This window comes from Ixodes scapularis, unplaced genomic scaffold (genome assembly GCF_016920785.2).
Source record: "Ixodes scapularis isolate PalLabHiFi unplaced genomic scaffold, ASM1692078v2 PGA_scaffold3__209_contigs__length_174095766, whole genome shotgun sequence".
Classification (NCBI taxonomy): domain Eukaryota; kingdom Metazoa; phylum Arthropoda; class Arachnida; order Ixodida; family Ixodidae; genus Ixodes; species Ixodes scapularis.
Genome location: NW_024609868.1, coordinates 12,996,094 through 13,014,200, shown reverse-complemented (window position 1 = coordinate 13,014,200; position 18,107 = coordinate 12,996,094). Strand labels below are relative to the sequence as shown.

The 18,107-nt window shown below is 44.4% G+C and overlaps 2 pseudogenes; one reads left to right on the top strand and one right to left on the bottom strand.

The window, feature by feature from the left end:
- Nucleotides 1-975: 975 nt before the first annotated feature.
- On the bottom strand, nucleotides 976-14,040 carry LOC115332259 (annotated as a pseudogene).
- Nucleotides 14,041-15,679: 1,639 nt separating this feature from the next.
- On the top strand, nucleotides 15,680-16,979 carry LOC115332260 (annotated as a pseudogene).
- Nucleotides 16,980-18,107: the final 1,128 nt, after the last annotated feature.

Sequence of the window (18,107 nt, the reverse complement as noted above, 5' to 3'; positions counted from 1 at the left end):
ATTTGTTTCCCTGTTCCTTCGCGCAACTGCACGTCCGTTGCTTAAGCACGTCACGTGGTTCACACGTATAATTACTATGTCGAGCGTGTGTGGGTTTTGCGATAAGCAGTGCTGCTTTGCATTTTGAGCTGCTGAAAGCCAGTCAGAAAATATCGAGGACGCTATCTTCAGAAACATGTGGTTATTGCCTTTTGGTTCTCATTAAGGCTCACAAAGTTCCAAGTTTTCGCATCCTTCACAATGTTATCCGATCTAACGAGGTCCCTAACCGTGCACTCGTGTTCATATGTGCTGCTAAGCACAATTGAAATTGCTTCCGTGCTTGACTAAAACTCAAGCTGAAATGCAATGAAAACTAATCTGAGCTGCTCCTAACCCGCTCCGAAATGTAGTTTTAGCTGCTTCAACCTGCTCGAAAACAGCTGTTTTAGCTGCTCCCAACCTGCTCCAAAACGGCTGTTTCAGCTGCTCCCGTGGCTGCTCCCAAGTGCATTTCGTGAGTTCCACCCCTGCATTCAGAATCCCTTGGTTTATTAATTTGCTTATATTACACGCTCGTGAACAGTTAAGGCCCCAGAAAATGACGCTACAAAAGTGAAGCACATTCTAACCTCTAACTGGAATGTGCCACAAAAGGAAAAGCTTTAAAAAGTTGACTAGGCTAATTGAAGTGATTAGACCGTTAATTATCCCTTCCAATACATACCCTCAAATCCGCCAGGTCAAAATATTTTTTTTAAAATTTACTCTCAGTCGTTGGTATATCTTCAGTTTGTCAGCCAGGACGTTTTTAACTGTAAAAGGTATTAAAAAAAAAGTCTGTCAGACGAAAATAATCCCTGGAGAAGGGGAACAAGAGGGACAAAGGACAAACCCAAATCTCCAAACACAGCTAGGTGACTGGTGCGTGACCGAAAAAAATCCGCCTGGTCCGGGTATCGAACCCGGGACCTTTCCATTACAAGTGGTATAGTGATTTCCGTCATTCTTGTCCAGCTCGCTTGCACCTTTGCATTTAATTGCATTATAATCTGTCAGACTTGTTGGCACACCGAAAGGCAGACCGTCAGAATATTGCGGCATACATCATTCAACCATTTGTTTATTTATTTCGTATCTTCGTAAGGCATCACCCCATAGTCTCTGAAGTTGATCGGGGAATAAACTTGATTCTGAGGCCAGTTTTAGGCCTCAGAACTATCTGGGCGACCAATTCGACTTCGTCTCTCTGATTCAGAGACTTGAGCTTGTACTTTCGGAGGATGTTGGCGAGGATGACTTTTTCCTGCGACATTGCAAACTTTTGTCCTGAAAATAAAGAGTGAACGTCTCGTGTCGGGCCTTTAGGGCTGGCCCACACGTGTGAGACTGAACGAGTGCGCCATGTTCTATTGTAACCTCTTCACACACTGGCCCCATCCATTGGGACACTTCCGACATGAGTATATACTCATGTCGGAAGTGTTCAAGGGTTACCCTATAGGTGGCACTAGTGTGAAACAGTTGCAATGGCGGGTGTCGCACTTGATCACAGTCAAACGCAAATGTATGAAGCAGCCTTTACTGTCAATGCACATTAAGAACATGTTTATCTTAGGAAGCTATCGCGGGGCATACCGATGCAAGTGCGAGGCCCTGCTGAGAACGGCAAGTAGGCAAAGGGATGCCTTTCGCGTTCTCGGGGAAGAAGCGCTCTGGGTGAAACTTCTCGGGTTTCGGAATTACCTTGGGGTCTCGGTGCAAGAAATAGTTGGCCACCTGAATTACTGTTCCCTTCGGGAGGATCGTACCAGCTGTGCAAAATAAAGTGGGTTTAATAGCGTATAGAAGAAAACCTTAAAAAAATTAAGTGGCGGGAAAGTCGTACGTCAATTTTCAATACGAAATAAAAGAAAATATGGATTTCGGGAGCGATAATGATTTGCTTGGAATAAAACGAACAGTGAATATTACTGATCTTGACGGTTGTTGCATTATGAATGGACATGAACGAAAGCGTCGATTTATGTTAAATGCGCTAACGCAGAGACGATCACGACATAGGTATTTCCTGTGCAATTCTCGGCACTATATTCCGCACGCGGCGCATATAGTTCGCGCCTACTATTCTTATAGACAGCACACCTTGAAGCATTTATGCGTTATTAGCGCTCAAAGAAGCTTCTGTTAGACAAGAGGCATCATTAATATCACCTATCATTTATAACATTTGACGTTTCGTCATGCTGAGCGATCTTGAAAAAAAAAAAAAAAACTGTATAATCAGATTTTTTGGACACCAGAATTTCAAAGTCTAAACATGTAGGGTCACCTTACTATAATCCGGATAATACGCCATTTGTCGTGTTATTTCTCAACAGCTCACTTCTGTATGGGTGTATATTTGCAATAAGCCGATCACTGAAAACTCACCGAGTTCAAATGGCTCTTCACAATACCTTGTGTAGAATGCCACAGAAGGGTAAATTCTTTGCGCTTCCTAAGTATGAAACAATTAAAACGCCTTACAAAATTAGCGAGCTTATCTCTAACCAACATGCACTTATCGTGAGCCTGTGCATTTTTAAGAATGAAAGGAAGGCTACTTTGATAGCGCATTTCAAATATGTCATCGCTTTCATATCTTCGTGATTGACCGGACGCTCTGTGTCGTCTCCGAAGATTGAATCCAGCTCGTCGTGCACTTTTTGTTGTTCCACAGGGCTGTGACCTATTAAGAATAATGCCCAGCTGATTCCCATGGTAGTTGTGTCATGCCCCTGAAAATGCACATTTTCGTACATTGGATAGATACTTGGAAATTACATTTTGGTACTACCTTTGGAGAAGGGCTACCTTCTGGAGCACCGATTATTACCCAATCTCTTCATGCGAAATCTACACATCCCAGAGAAAACGATCGGTGCCGTCTTTGTCACCGCCGAGGATAGAGCGTTTAGAAAATTAAACCCTTAGTAAATGCTCCGACGATACACCGGCGAGACAGCAGTGATGTGATTGCTGTGCCAAACTGCGCCAAAGTGCTTACGCTGCTACATTTTGCCAAAATTTTAGGAATTTGCACCAACGATGCGCCAAACGTCAATATGACTTAAAATACTTAGAGTATAATAGCTCAGGCCCCGCTTCACGCCCAGATTGCTACGGTAGGCTCGCTCGAATTTTCAGAACTTTCGATTATAGCCTCAAATATTGTACTATTTGATTTAATTTCTATCAATTACAGACGGTACTCTGACATTTCGCAATACTTGTCATTTGCGTGGTTTGTGCTGCTAGTCTAGCTGGCTTCGGTGAGTGCGCTTCTCACCGCGCACAGGTGCACTGCTGTGAGGCTACAACCGCAAAATGGACATCGCGGTTTTGCGTATCTTGTTTCGCCACAGCGCACCCGCGTGCTAAGGGGAAAGCACCGTTCCAGGGCGGAACGTAACAAACAAAAAATTCAGTTCTTTTTTTTTTTTAGACGTACATTTGATGAGTTTTCCGGACGAAAAGTTGCTAAAAGCAGATTGAGGGGCCTGGGAGCTGCGGGTATTATAATAATAGTATAATGGACTGCAATTCTCTGACGATATATTTTTCAAATTCGAGATTTCGCAAAGGTACGGTAATTGAGTATTGAACTGTTATGGACTGCTTTAAGTGTTTATTTTTTTATATTAACTCTCGTTTAATTATTATCTTTATATGGCTTCACTTTTGTTCGATGGCACAGTCAAGAGAGTACACAAGAACTAAATGATCTATACTTCGTTTCAACTTAAGTCAACTCAACGCAGCCGACGTATGGAACCAATCAGACAGCCTCAAAAGCGCACCATCATGGTGTTCGTCATGTTTTGGTACGTTTTCTGTTATCACTGAACCAATCATAAGCAGAAAACGTCCAATGACTTGATCTTTTAACGCTGTTGACCTTTTAACGCTGCTTGATTGGTCCCATTAACTCAATTTCGAGTTTCCAAGTTTAAAACTTGGAAACTCGAAAACAACCTTAACGAATTCGATGGGATTGTTTTTAAGAAAGCATATATATTTATCATTCACATGCCGATTTTCGTTATAAGTTCTACATATAAATTGTTCCTGATGTTCAACAAACACACAAAAAACGTTTTTTTTTTTTAATCTTATCTAAGAACTGCAGTTTTATTAGAACCATTAGAATTTGAGGAAACCGTCATTATGGATGCACTCAATTAATTTGTTGAAACATTATTTCAGTGGCCTATTTGCGTTATCTTTGATTATGTAGTAAAAATAACTATACACCGCAGTTCATACTGTCATTCATCAATCAGCAAATTGTTGCCGTGTTTTTTTGTTTTTTTTTTTTGCTTCTACGCACAACTAAGCTGCTCGTTTTGTGTTCGAGGGTATCAAACCTACCGTACGACTAATGCTAACAAAAGGTTTCACAAAAGTGAGAAGGCATAGTAGGCATTGTCTCAGTTCGACAGGCCAACGCACGAGTCTTAACATGCTGTTTGTAGTGGTACGAAGGAAAATGAATTGTGTGCTTATGCTACAAGAGTTCTTTTTGCTGCTCCAAAATGGGACTTTCGGCTGCGCCAAAAGGTGCTCCAGAATGACTCCGACCAATCACATCACCGAGAGAGTGATGACGTGGCTGAGGCGAACGACTACGTCACTAATCTCAGCGCCGTTGAGGGTAGGGCTGGCGGCGCTCTTTTCGCGTTCATACTTGAAATTAGGTATGTCGCGACCACCCTAGGTTCGAATTCGAAAGGTTTCGATATTTTCGAACCGTACCAAGGTTCGACTTTGAAAAGTTCGCAACTTTCGAACATCGTGGAGTTTCGAATTCGAAAGGTTCGAAGCTTTCACGGTTTGTAAAAGTTCGGGTTCGAATATTTCGAATATTGCTTTACTTGAGGTTCGAGAAATTCAAAGAAACGAGCTTTCCTAACTAGAAATTCGAAAAAATTTCTGGAGATCTGGAGGTCGAAAAATTCGAAGATAGCGACCTTTTTGAATTTGAAGGTCGAAAAATTCGAAGATAGCGACCTTTCTGAACTTGAAGGTAAAAAAATTCGAAGATTTTGAATTTCTTTGGATCTGAAATTCAAAAAAAAAAATACGTACGTTTCGAATTTTTATAGACATAAAGTTGGAAAAATTGAAGACTTCGAATTTCTTTCTACATAAAGTTCGAAGAGCTCGAAGGTTTCGGTTCACTTTTAAAACTAAATAATAATAATAATAATAAAAAACCTTGAAGATTTTTAATTATTTCTAAGTCCAAGTTTGCAAAGTTCGAAGTCCGGTTTTCATGTTCCTTCACAGTTTCGGTTTCAAATAACGTTTTCACGCCTCACTGGTTTTCACGAAATCGGGTTTAGAAAAGTTCAGGTGTGATATTTAGACTGCGCGAAGTTGGTTAGGCAATTAAATGAGACGACGAGTGTCCCGGATATGCTGGAATATTTGCCAGTGCAGTATGACGTGTGACCATAGACCAGTAATTGTGACCGCCAGCCCGGGAAGGGGGGGGGGGGGGGCGTCTTTAACGTGCATCACGCAGTAGTAATCACACGAACGCACTGTTTAAGGATACTCATCCAGTTTGAAACGACCAGGGACGTGCCGAAGGTTGAGGCTCAGAAAAATCCTGAAGCGATCGGGCAAACTACCCCCCACCCCCTTGCACGCCAATAGCAATCCGATCGAACGCCGCTCGAGTGACGCTGGCATATAGTAAGTTTATTTTCTAATTGTTCTGGAGGTTTATTTTCCGGGACGGAGGAAACGCCAAGCAAAAAGCGAAGAAGCCAACACAATTCGAGGTCGAGGAGCGTTCTACCATAGCAGTGGCGTCGGAAGAGTAAGAACGGGAGGAAGGAAGAAGTGGGGAGGGGGAGAGGGGAGGGGGAGGGGGGTACAAGGTCTGCGTCGCAAGAGGCTTAAAAACCGGTCTTGTCTAACTCGGTCGTACTTGGTTGCAAGTGTGTGAACGGGCCTAAAACCTGAACACTCGGGCAAACTGCAGCGAAGTACAAGATCAAAACCAAAATCTCCGTCCACCCTAGTCAAACATTCCTGGGTCGCTCTATAAATATATCCGCTCGATAACGGGTCGAAGTGCGGTGAAAAGCGAACAAAACAAACGCAGAAAAAGACATAGAAGCGCGCCTTTTTCATGCTTGGTTTATTTAGCGAGCTGCAATATATCGCCACAGAACGGTGACGAAAGACTTGACGTTCCAAGGTTGGCGCAGTTTGATTGATCACATCTGTACTTAGCGTCGATTGCGCTCGAACGTACTGTCAAAAAGACGGCAATGTTCCTCTGAAACGTTCCGGCCCTTCAGTTCTAGAGTATTTAATTTATGAATTAATTCTGATCCCTTACTTTTCCGGCCTCAGGTGGTTATAAAGCCACCTTGAAGTATAATGAAACTAAAACGAGAAACTCTATTATGTTCCATAGAGTTGAAGTGACGAAAAAATGAAAGCCGCTTACAACTCCCTGTAACGCCGAATTAGAGCGCAGCTCTTGAGGAGGAGGAGGGAAGGGCACTGGGGGGGGGGGGGGTTAAACTAACCAGGGGGGGGGGGTCACGTTACCTTGGGGGTCACGTGACCCCCAATGCCGATGATGTCATCACTGACGTCACTGATGACGTCATCAGTGACGATGACGATGCGGGTACCGATGACGTCATTAGTGACGTCACTGATGACTTCACCAGTGATGATGACGATGACGATGCGAATGTCGGTGACGTCATCAGTGACGTCGCTGATGACGTCATCAGTGATGATGACGATGCGGATGCCGGTGACGACATCAGTGACGTCACTGATGACGTCATCAGTGATGATGACGATGACAATGCGGATGTCGGTGACGTCATCAGTGATGATGACGATGACGATGTGGATGCCGGTGACGTCATCAGTGATGATGACGATGACGATGTGGATGCCGGTGACGTCATCAGTGATGATGACGATGACGATGTGGATGCCGGTGACGTCATCAGTGATGATGACGATGACGATGCGGATGCCGGTGACGTCATCAGTGATGATGACGATGACGATGTGGATGCCGGTGACGTCATCAGTGATGATGACGATGACGATGTGGATGCCGGTGACGTCATCAGTGATGATGACGATGACGATGCGGATGCCGGTGACGTCATCAGTGATGACGATGACGATGTGGATGCCGGTGACGTCATCAGTGATGATGACGATGACGATGTGGATGCCGGTGACGTCATCAGTGATGATGACGATGACGATGTGGATGCCGGTGACGTCATCAGTGACGATGACGTCATCGGGGGGTCACGCGACATCGGCGGGGGTCACGTGACCTCGAGGAGGGGGCCACGTGACTTCGGGGGGTCACGTGACCCCCCACGAGGTCACGTGACCTTGGTGGGGGGCTCGCGCGGTGCATTATGGGACATTTCCCATGATGCACCGCGCGGTTACGCCGACGGCGACGGCGACGGCGACGGCGACGGCGACGGCGACGGCGACGGCGACGCCGACGCCGACGGCGACGCCGCTCAAGCCGGAAACGGGCCCCTAAGAGCTGCGCTCTAAAAGTATTCACTGTAGTTGTTTGACGACAATAAGGCGTAAGCTTCCGTTGATCTTGATCATATTAGCTGGAATATTTGGTTCCCTTTTACATAAAATCTCCCCTATAAAGTCTGTTGTGGCGTCAGCACAAAGTGATACTATCGGTCATGAGTCCTTGTATAGCCGTGATCTGTGGTTGAATTGGCTTTATTTTATGTTCTCAAACTTACCTGCTGTTCATTATAAAAGAAAACCTGATAATATAGCTTCAAACGTCGCGCGGGCTTAACTTCAAATAAGAAATCTTCACATTACGTATAAACATAGTTTTTTTTTTAAATGCCGATAAAGTTTAAAGTTCCCGGAATGTGGTTTGTACCTGCATTGGAAATTAGGTTCATGTATTGCCCTTGAAGTGTACATTGCTTTCGAAAATAAATTTCTGGTTTATTTTCGCGCAATAAACTCTTCCTTCCAGAAAAAAAAAAATTATAACGTGTGAAAAAAAAATGGTGTTAGATTTTATCGGCATATAACTTGTGTAATGTACGTAACTCGTAGAATTTGTTGCTGGACACCAAGTTGCTCTGGGAAAATGCAAGAAAATAAACGCAGGTAAATTGACACGTTGTATTAGACAGTGTACGTTCGCTGAATGCGGTTGAAAAATAAATTGTGCCCGTTTTGCAATTCTCGAAGGATAAAAAACTGAATTTTCATATTATTTGCTTATCCCCAATCTTTCAATTGCGATTATGGGAAACCCAGGGCTTCACCATCTAATACATCGAAATTACAGTAAAATATTGACTCGAAAAGAGAAGTGTCACATGCCCGAATATAGCACGTAGAAAAAGTGAGCGAGCTAAAATTTACAAGACAAGTTACAGCGCTTATAATTGTCATAGTGAAAACACAGGTGATTGAACTTGCCTTCCTTGCGGATGAATGCACAGTATTAAGACATCTGCGGTATTCTTTTCCATTTGATGCCATCATATACATTGTTTCATAGTTGGCGAATGACGCCCACAAGCCTTTTTGCAAAAAACTCGCCTAACCTAGAAAATGAGCAAGTATAGACCAACACGCGGCCCTGACGTCACGCAGCCGCGGTGGCGCTGTTGACGGCACTGCGCATGCGCTGACGCTTCACTTCACGCTTCACACTTGGTGTGGGCAAACGCGGGCTTGTTTGTAAACAGCGCGTCGGTCTAAGGCGCATAAAAATGACTGAGGAGCAAATAGTCCAGTTTACCGAAATGGACGCTGAATGATTATTATCAGCCCTTCAGTATAACTTGGCGAAGGCCAGATCCAGCTATCTATAGATGGTCCATCCCTGCAACATCCATTAAAAGGGAGCCATTTTTTTTTCGTCTACAAATCGTTCTCTGGTTGTACTATAACCAGAGAACGCTTTGAGACGAAAAAAATGGCTCCCTTTTTTAATGGAGGTTGGAGGGATGGACCATCTATAGATAGCTGGATCCGGCCTTTGCCAAGGGCACTCGAGTAACACCACGCAGAATTATCAAGACCTGCTAAAAACTTCCTCTTCCTCCATGGTACGTCATCGTGCACAGTCGGATTGCGCCATTTGAGCAATCGGACCCGAGCCCCATTTCGAGCATTTTTCGACGCGTTTAATGGATACGAGGTCCGACCGAATGTCGACGCGGCGTTTGTGTCCAATCTGAGTCTTCGCTTGATTTCACTAGGATGACGTCAAAAGCCCTGTGCGCAGGTTTTGATTCTTGAAATTAGTTTTGGTAAAATGGACAGTTTTTGAGAGCCCCATCACGCAACTTTAGCGGTAGCCATTTCTGGCTTTCTGTGAAAATTATCTCGGGAAAATTGTATGTTGCACAACTAACTAGCCCAGCTGGGGACAGGCGGGACAGAGGAAAATTGGGACTCCCTCCCGCGTGGCTCGGGCCCAAAGTCTCAACCATGTCTCCCAGTGGGTCCGGTGCTGGGGTAACGCCGACAAGGTTTGACCAGACGAAAATTGGCGACTCCCTCGCCGGGGGGAAGAGGCAAGGAGGTGATGTTTTTAGGTTGTTTTTTTTTTTGCGCGATCGTCGACAAGTGCCATTAGTGCTAGACAAGCTTATGGCACTTGTAATGGCACTAACAAATGTTCGCGGGGCCGCAACGTTAATAGAACGGGTGGAAGCTTTTGGCTGGCGGAGTTATACGAATACATTTTAGGGTCATTTTCCGCTAACGTTTTTACTTGTCGCGGGTTGTGATCCGATTGCTTTCGTACACCACTGGTTGGCGTCTTCAAATAGCGTTTTTACAAATCTGGCGCCGATAGATGGAAATCTACCGGTAAACGCTATTTTATATCTTATTGAAATTTGCGCATCTATTTACGCAGTACAAGCTAGTACAAAAATAATATAGAACGGAAAACCACAATGCAACGCTATAAAAACTAGCTTTTTTATGCCCTTTGTCATTGGGATAGCTTACCAAGATACCCGACTTCAGAAAAGTAAGGGGAACTTACCGTCTTACAGTTTTCACATATTCGGACCCCTCGTTGATTCGAGCGTTAATCGTCTTTCCCATAATCGTTTCTGAAAGAGGATGTAACGGCACATATATCAAGTCGCTCAACATTTTAAGAACTTGAAAACTACAAAGAACACATCTAGACCGAGTAAACAGTTCAACCGAATAATCAAAGACTTTTAGTCGGTTAAGCAATCTGTTAATTCGCCTTTAGCGTTGCGCTGTGGTGCCATCTCACGGGCGCGACGAGAAACAATATGGTTGGCCTCCAAGTGCAGACGGCGCACGTGCAGTCGGCTCTTGCAAAAGGCGAATTGGATTAATGTAGAGGCTGAGAAAATTGTTAAACTATTACGAAATTACTTCATTGTTTATTTAGGAGACCATTACTAGGATTGGCAATGCTATAGCAGTACAAAAAGAAACAGCGCGTTTTATTGCCATTCCATTTTGTTTCTTCTCTTCTTACATTCACCCGAATTGCGTGGGTCTTAATTAATTATAGTTTCGATATGGAGACCGCAACGCAGCGCCATTAGAAAGAATATCGTAGCAGAAAGACAAGCAACCAATGCAGACTGTCGATTTAAGACAAGTGTTACTTGTGATCTTTAAGTGCAGGGGTACAAGAAGGTGCCGATTGCGTATTTTAAAATAGTGAAATCCTAGAAAAGTCACTTCATTCAATAAATTATGTTTTGACACGGCGTCAGTATTGCCCATAGTAATTCCATGGGTCTATTTTTCACTAAATAATTGGTTAAGAAACTGACTCGCGATTAGTACATCAATCGATTAACCACCAGGATCCTATGTGCGGGTGATCAAAAAATTATGCGAGCTTCGATTATTTTATAACGTTTGTCGGCTGCATTGCTTTATTAGTTCTTTTCATATGAGGTCGCTGTCTCTCCAATCATTGGTGTGAAGGTTTGAATGTAGAACGTCAGTTCAATTCTGACTGCGGTGCGAGAAACAATGGCTGCCCAACTGGTCATTTTTACAAAAAAGTAACGTGCTGTATTTAGTTTTGTTTTTTGTCGTTTGAGGGTGTTTGGTGCCGATACTTTGTGCACAGTATGGAGAACGTGTTTTGCTGCAAAGTGTGTATGAATGGATACAGAAGTTCAAGGAAGGACGCACAAGTGTCAACCATGAAAAAGGTGTCAGACGCCGGTCCGTGTCGGCGAACGATGAATACATTGAGTGCCCACGTGGACTGATTTTGCCAGAGAGGCGAGTGACAAAGGAGATGTGGCGAATCATTTTCAAATCAATCAAGACTCTGCCTGAGCAATCGTCCACAACAGACGTGAATTCGGGTAACCTGTGTGCGTTATGTGTACCGACACGTTTTATGTGGATTATTTTTAATCAACTTCGTATGAAATTTACAACCTTCGTACAATTGAAGCGAAAAAATTATGTCGAGCTCTATAAACAGTAACGCACGGAAATATCCCGATGCTGTTGACATCTGACATTTATCGGGAAAACAGCTTACCGCACACAATGTCCAGCATACAGAGCGTGACCTTCGGGACCACGTCAACCCCGTTGTGCTCCAGGGACTTCTTTCCCAGAATATCAGCGAGAACCATGGATTGGGCGTTTTGTGTAGGCATAAACTCTTCCAGGATGCGAAAATGGAAGGCGGGAGTGAACAGTCGCCTTCTTGACCTCCATTTACTTCCAGTGCTACGCAGAAAAGTGGAGTGAACTTGCTCACAAACGTATGCAACATTCAAACGGCACCTAACTGAACCTTTAGATGTATACACCTTTTTTACCTCTACTCTCGTCCCCAGCCACCTGGTGGAAATATCCGTTATGAGCGACGAAAAAATAATAAAACATTTCAACCTGCCAGTAGTAAAAAAATAAAGGTGATGCAAAACGAGAGTGGGTGACGGTTACGATTGTACACTGAATTTCTTCTACTGGCGCGGGGACGGCAAAATAGTTATTGCTTCCTTTGTGGAAGGGCCGTCATTCAAGATGACGGCGCCCTTGTGGAAAAGATGCATATGGATGGAACGCAAATGGCTCGCGTTAATGCGTTCAATGGCTCAGTACTTTAATCATACAGGTTATGCACCTTACTATCATATTTTACAATCTGCCGTGGCACGCGGGGCGTGAGATCGCAGAACTCTACACCATACCGCACTTCGTTGTTCATTAAATGTTTATTGTTAAAATATTACTAAACACCATATTTTTGTACGATATCTTAGAAGAATCTACCGACAGCCATGTGTTGTTTCGCGTAACACAGCATTTCATTGTCTAACTTTGAGTTGACATTTCAATACCGTTCGCATGAGTTCAATGTTTTACCTTTACAAACACTCACCTTTATTGTGCTAAGGTTTCTTTTTGTTACTGAATGTTAGACATTGGATTTGATTCAACTAACGTGATTCTAATTCTGAAAGGGCATTTTTTTTCAAAGGATCTAGTTGCATTACTAACATCTGCTGAAATAAGTGATATCTGATATCTTGATTCCGAAGAGATGACAATCGAAAGTGTAACGTTTGCTTTAGGAAGTCAGGAAGCATTTTTTCACTGAGATCCTTTCCCTTTTCGTTGTAATCGGGTTGCTTGCTGAAAAATGAACACACACGTTCTTTTTTTGTTTTTTTTTAACACGATGTTCAGATTTTACATCTGTGCAAATTCGTTACATATTCAGAGCAGCAGCAGATATTGAAATCTCCACTTAAACTTTCCAGTACATTATATAATGTAAGATATCATCCGGTGTCCTGGCCACACTGCCCATTATCTAACACCTTGTTGGCATGGACGGCTTATCAGTACCAAATAAGCTCATGATTAATTAGTAAGCTATTTTCATTACACACCACGATAGTGCAGTAAAAAAATAAGAAGACTGCAATCTTGTATTGTAGTGCACGATGTTTTTTATTAGGCCGTAGATTTTCTAGTGTTTATGAGAAAAATCGGCAGAGGTTCTTCGGTGTTTTTCGGAGGTTTTTCTGCTATTTGTATTGTGCGAATACTAAACACGATGTTTATCGGTGAAAGACGTCTAAAAAAACTACGAGTTGGAATTTAATTAATATTTTTTTAGATATTTCCATAACGCTTCACGTTTCTCATAATGCGAAAATACCTGCAAACCATGGACAACGAGTCCGAAAGAGGGTCGAAGTCCGAGTATATACCTATTAAAGTAATCATTCGGAGCTTTTTCAGTTTATTTGCTTTCTGCTACACTTCTGCTCTGTGCAACCACACACATTTTATTGTTCTCAGGCAAAGTGTTTCTACTACGAGGAAAGCAAGTTGGTATTAGTTTCCTTCGCAAGATTCAACCGATAACGACCGCCAGTGTAGTTTCGAACACCGTCTTGCAGCTCTGACCTGAACAGAACACGCTGTGACAAGAAGGAACAAAACAGCAAAAGAAGACGGACGGACAAGTTGGACCCAGCGCTGCGTTTTTGTGTGTCTTCTGCTTGTCTTTCTCTCCTTTTTAGCAGTTTTATTTATTCTTACCATGCACCGATTCCCGCTACCACACACGCATTGCTACATTGAGGCAATCCGTCCGTAGTAACTGACCTAACTGTCATGCCACTGCCCTCCAAGGTCAGTGATATTCCACCGATTTGGGACCGGCAGGTGATTGATACTTGATAAGACTTTACGCGCCTGACGAACATCTAAGAAAGGTGCGTTTCGACAAAAAGTTAATAAAAGGTAAAACAGAAACATTTTTATAAATCGGTATTTTTCGGTTTTAACCGATTTTGTATTTTTGACACTGGCAGATGTTTTTCGGCGTCTATTGATTAAAACCGACAAGTCTATATGCGCCCTTCTTGCGTTGTATCTCACGAGAAAAGTATACCTTTTTATCTCTGCGGTTATAGATGTAAGACCCCGAAGCACGAAATAAGGCGCTATATTTTTGCTCATTTGCTTATAATTTGCCAAAGTGCATTCAACAAACCTTGCATCTTCGCTTTCAAGCGTTCGAGTAGCTTGCGCCGGAATGCAGCGTTTGGTGCAAACTACAGCAGAGGAAGACTAATTCACTTTTATAAAAGTGAGGGGATAAGTTGGCCGCTTCAGCCTTTAAAACAACATTTGGCTACCATGTCAGGTCCCGCCCTTCATACGAGAGTTCGGTTCCGTAATTAATAACATTACGGTGTACACGAGTTAAAACAGGCCTGGTCAACAGGGACTGCACCATGCAGTCAGGCGTTTTTGCAGCAGAGAATGTCGAAGCTGAGTTCGAGCTGGTGGCTTCTAAAAGGCCTTTCGATACGCTGACTAACATTGCCTTTTAAGAGACACGCCCGCTGTATCTGCGAGATCGTTGCTAGAGTAACAGTTATAGTTCAGACGAACGTTACCGCAAATGGTTGAATCCGCGTTTGTGCGCCAATGTGCAGTGTAATGCGGCACACTGTGAATCGTCAACTCAATCTCATAGCAACTGCGGTGCCTTGCAGATGCTCAGACCGACGTAGCATAAAATCGAGTCAAACATATAGTAGTCGATGATAGGTCAAGAGTAAAGTGGAAACTCCTCCCACTTCTTTCCACTTTAGCAGAGCGAACGCTGGAGAGAAGGTCGCCTCCTCCCCAGCGTCCGCTCTGCTAAAGTGGGAAGTGGTGGGAGGAGCTTTCACTTCCCTCTTAAGCTGTCACCGACTATAGTAGCTTATTATTCTTCAGAGCGAGAGCTGGGAGCTCACTTTTCGTCCTGTTTAAGCGATGTGCCTCGATAGCGATTCTTGCTATTTTCATTGCCTATTTTGACATGGACGGAATCACGAAGCGTTGAACATGACCTACAGCTCGCTAGGATAGCAGCAATACGGTGAATCCGAAGCGCAGCACGGTCTCTTCCCGAGTACTTCGAAGTGTGAGCACACTCGAGGGAGGGACTGAAAACAGCTACGCAGCATTATGTCGAAACATTTGATGCGGGACATCGCTACCCAACAAACGCTTCGCTGTTGTGTTGCTGGCGGAACGCCAACTGACATTAGAGGATTATGGCTTCGACCTTGCCTTCCCATTCCATTAGCTACGAGGGCGGCCGGAGATAATAGTGCGTTTCTCGGTCTTGCTGAGCCATTACTGAGAGTCGATGGTGACGACACGTGATGACACAGTGAAGCCCTCGCACGCGAGGCTTGAGATACCCAGGCTGTGGCTTTCAAACACACCACCAGCGACACGCGTTGCCGTACGCACGACCACACTCGACTTGCGCCGCGCTGTCTGTCGAGAAAGGCAATAAGTTAGTGCACCAACAATGTAAAAAATATACGTTTTTTTAAAGAAAATCAGATTATACTAGGCTTTATCTGTCTATTTTTTTCTACGTTATGAAAACTACCGTACATTTCTCAGTGCTCCAACGCGAATCTTTTGCACGAAAGCGTGAACTCATGAGACGCAAGACGAAACTAAACGAGCTCTGGCAGCAATGTAAAGCTGCAGCACTGTGGAAGCTACCCTAGCCTCGATAACATAGCACAAAATAGTTAGTGCGCAATAAAGAAAAATTAGAAAGGAGCTCGCCCATACCGCAGTGGTTATGGCACCTGCTTCGCGATCCGAGGGGGTCCGGTTTGATCTTAGGCACGTGGACGTTTTGCAAGCACCGCTGTGTGTCCCTGAGAAGCCTTACGGCCGCAGCGTCCCGCGAAGGAGCGTCACGCTGACTGCCGTGTCAATGATGGTAATTGTGCTGCGTGCATGTTTAGGCAGCGGGATGTTATGCCCCGAAAGTTTCGCTTTACGATAGAACACAGCGGACGCTACGAGTCATCCCAGCCAATCCAGAACTGTAAAGAAATCGCTTGACTATGAGGAGAGCAAGGTCGCTAACTCGTCAAACACAAAGTTGGAGTCGAAGTTGACGGTGCGCACCGACTGGCCTATCACGACGATGACTTTGCGCTTTTTGTAGCGTGAGTTACATGGCCGAGGTTGAGCAGTTTCGCGTGGCTCCTGGAGAGCCGTGCTGCGCATGCGCGAGGAGCAGTGACGTCACACGGCGCACAGCTGGCGCGCCTGAGCCGCCGCCGCTGCGCGCGCCTCGCCGGTCTGCGCATTCCAGAGGAGTGACGTCATAGCCGCGGCAGACGCACTGGCGCCGCCGCGTGCCCAGCTGTGCGCCTCCGTTGCACAGTAGCCAAGTATGACGCTGCCCCGGAGCCGCTTGATAGCGCCTCTCATTTTGTGCGCATGCGCAGAGGTATCAGTGGGGGTATACATATAGCGGGGCGTTTGCCAGTGTGTATAGCCATGGAGAAGGAGAGCGAAATTGCTGCTCAGCGGCGCAGAAGAGCGGAGAAGCTTAACTTATCGGATCCTGAAGTAGTTGCGTAGGAAGAACGAACAGAAGAAGGCTAAACGTGCTGCGGAGACACCGGAGCAAAGGAAAGAACGTCTAGCAAAGCGGCGTCGCAGCAGGAGGCTGAGCGACGTGCCCGACCATCTCAGCAGCAGCAACAACAAGACGCCGTCGATGACGTCTAGGCTCGCCGATTGACTGACTATATGGTGACCCTTAGCGAAAGCGCCAGTGCTACTCGGACCTTCGAGACAGACTTCGTAAACAATCCGTTTGGATATGTGTGCGACGTGTGTGAAAGACACTGGCACATGAAAGACTTGACGCCGGTAAGTACTGCCATGCGTGAAACGTTGAGTTTAGCGGCGCCGCCTGAGTGGGGTGAAACCGTGGCGCGGGTTTGTACAACGTGCAAGAACTTTCTCGTTAAGCAGAAGATTCACTCTTTAGCGTTACCAACGGGTATCATTACCCGCCCATGCCACCAGGTCTTCCGGTTCTAAACGATGTGGCCGAACGTTTACTTTGTGTCACATAATGCGTATACCGTGTGTGTGTCATTGAAGCAGCAGTAAGCGTGATAACCAAGCTAATCGTAGACAACCAGGAAAGCCATAAGAATAACCAGCTGAACCTAAGCTCACGCTACGTATATCCTGGCGTAGCCGAGCTAAGCCACTGAAAATTTTTTCACCGACGTCCAACCAGCGCGCTCCGCAAACTTCCGGCTACAACTTTGTGTTTCACGAGTTTAGGGCCCCAAGTCGTCTGCTTCTTGCGCGGGAGTTGTGGTGACGTCAGAATGACGCCAAGCTCCGATTGGCCTTGATTGAGAAGATAGTGAGTAGACCTCGATGCTAGACGCCTCGAGGTCTACCCACTATTTTTTAATTCAGTCAATAAGAACTCGGCGTTCTGATACCATCGCAACCCTTGTGCAAGAAGCAGACGAACTTACGCTCCGCATAGCGCAAGTTCGTCTGCGTCTGCCACGCGTCGCTGTTCCCCTCCCGTAGGTCACGCGGCACCAGTGCTGCCAATTCCAAAGAGTTTCTCGTAGATCTAGGTATTTTGGGAATCGTTTAGGGAAATAAAGACATTTGTTCAAATCTAAATTCTTTTAAGAGTTATGTCGCTTGTAAACCCTTTTTTTTTTTTGCAAAATGCAAGTTTTTTTGTGACACATTACAAAAGATTTTTTTAAAGCTGTGTATATTATACGAAAAAGTTTAAAGGAATGGTTGGAAGAGCATGTACACAGTGTAAAGACGTATTCATGTGTTTCACAGTGAGTACATGTGCAAACTCCTTGTCAATATTTTTTACCCACGTTTTATTTGGTAGCTCTGGCAGAAAGCTCTGCGTACTTTTTCTTTGTATAGAATATTTTTGCTTTTTATATTAAAGTGTCAGCTAAAATAAGATTTTGCTTTAATCGTAATGACTTATTTCCGCTCTCTCTGTAATAAATAATATGTTCGAAAGCTCCCTATAATCCGTGGCGAGTAATTTTCGACTCTCTAGTACATGCATAATTAATATATAATTTTTATATTTAAATAGTCCAAGCGAAACAAGTCAAAAATTCAACATGTAATATAACTGCCGACATCTCGTCTCAAGCTAAAACACAACTATAATCTCAATATTTGCGTGAACAAAGACA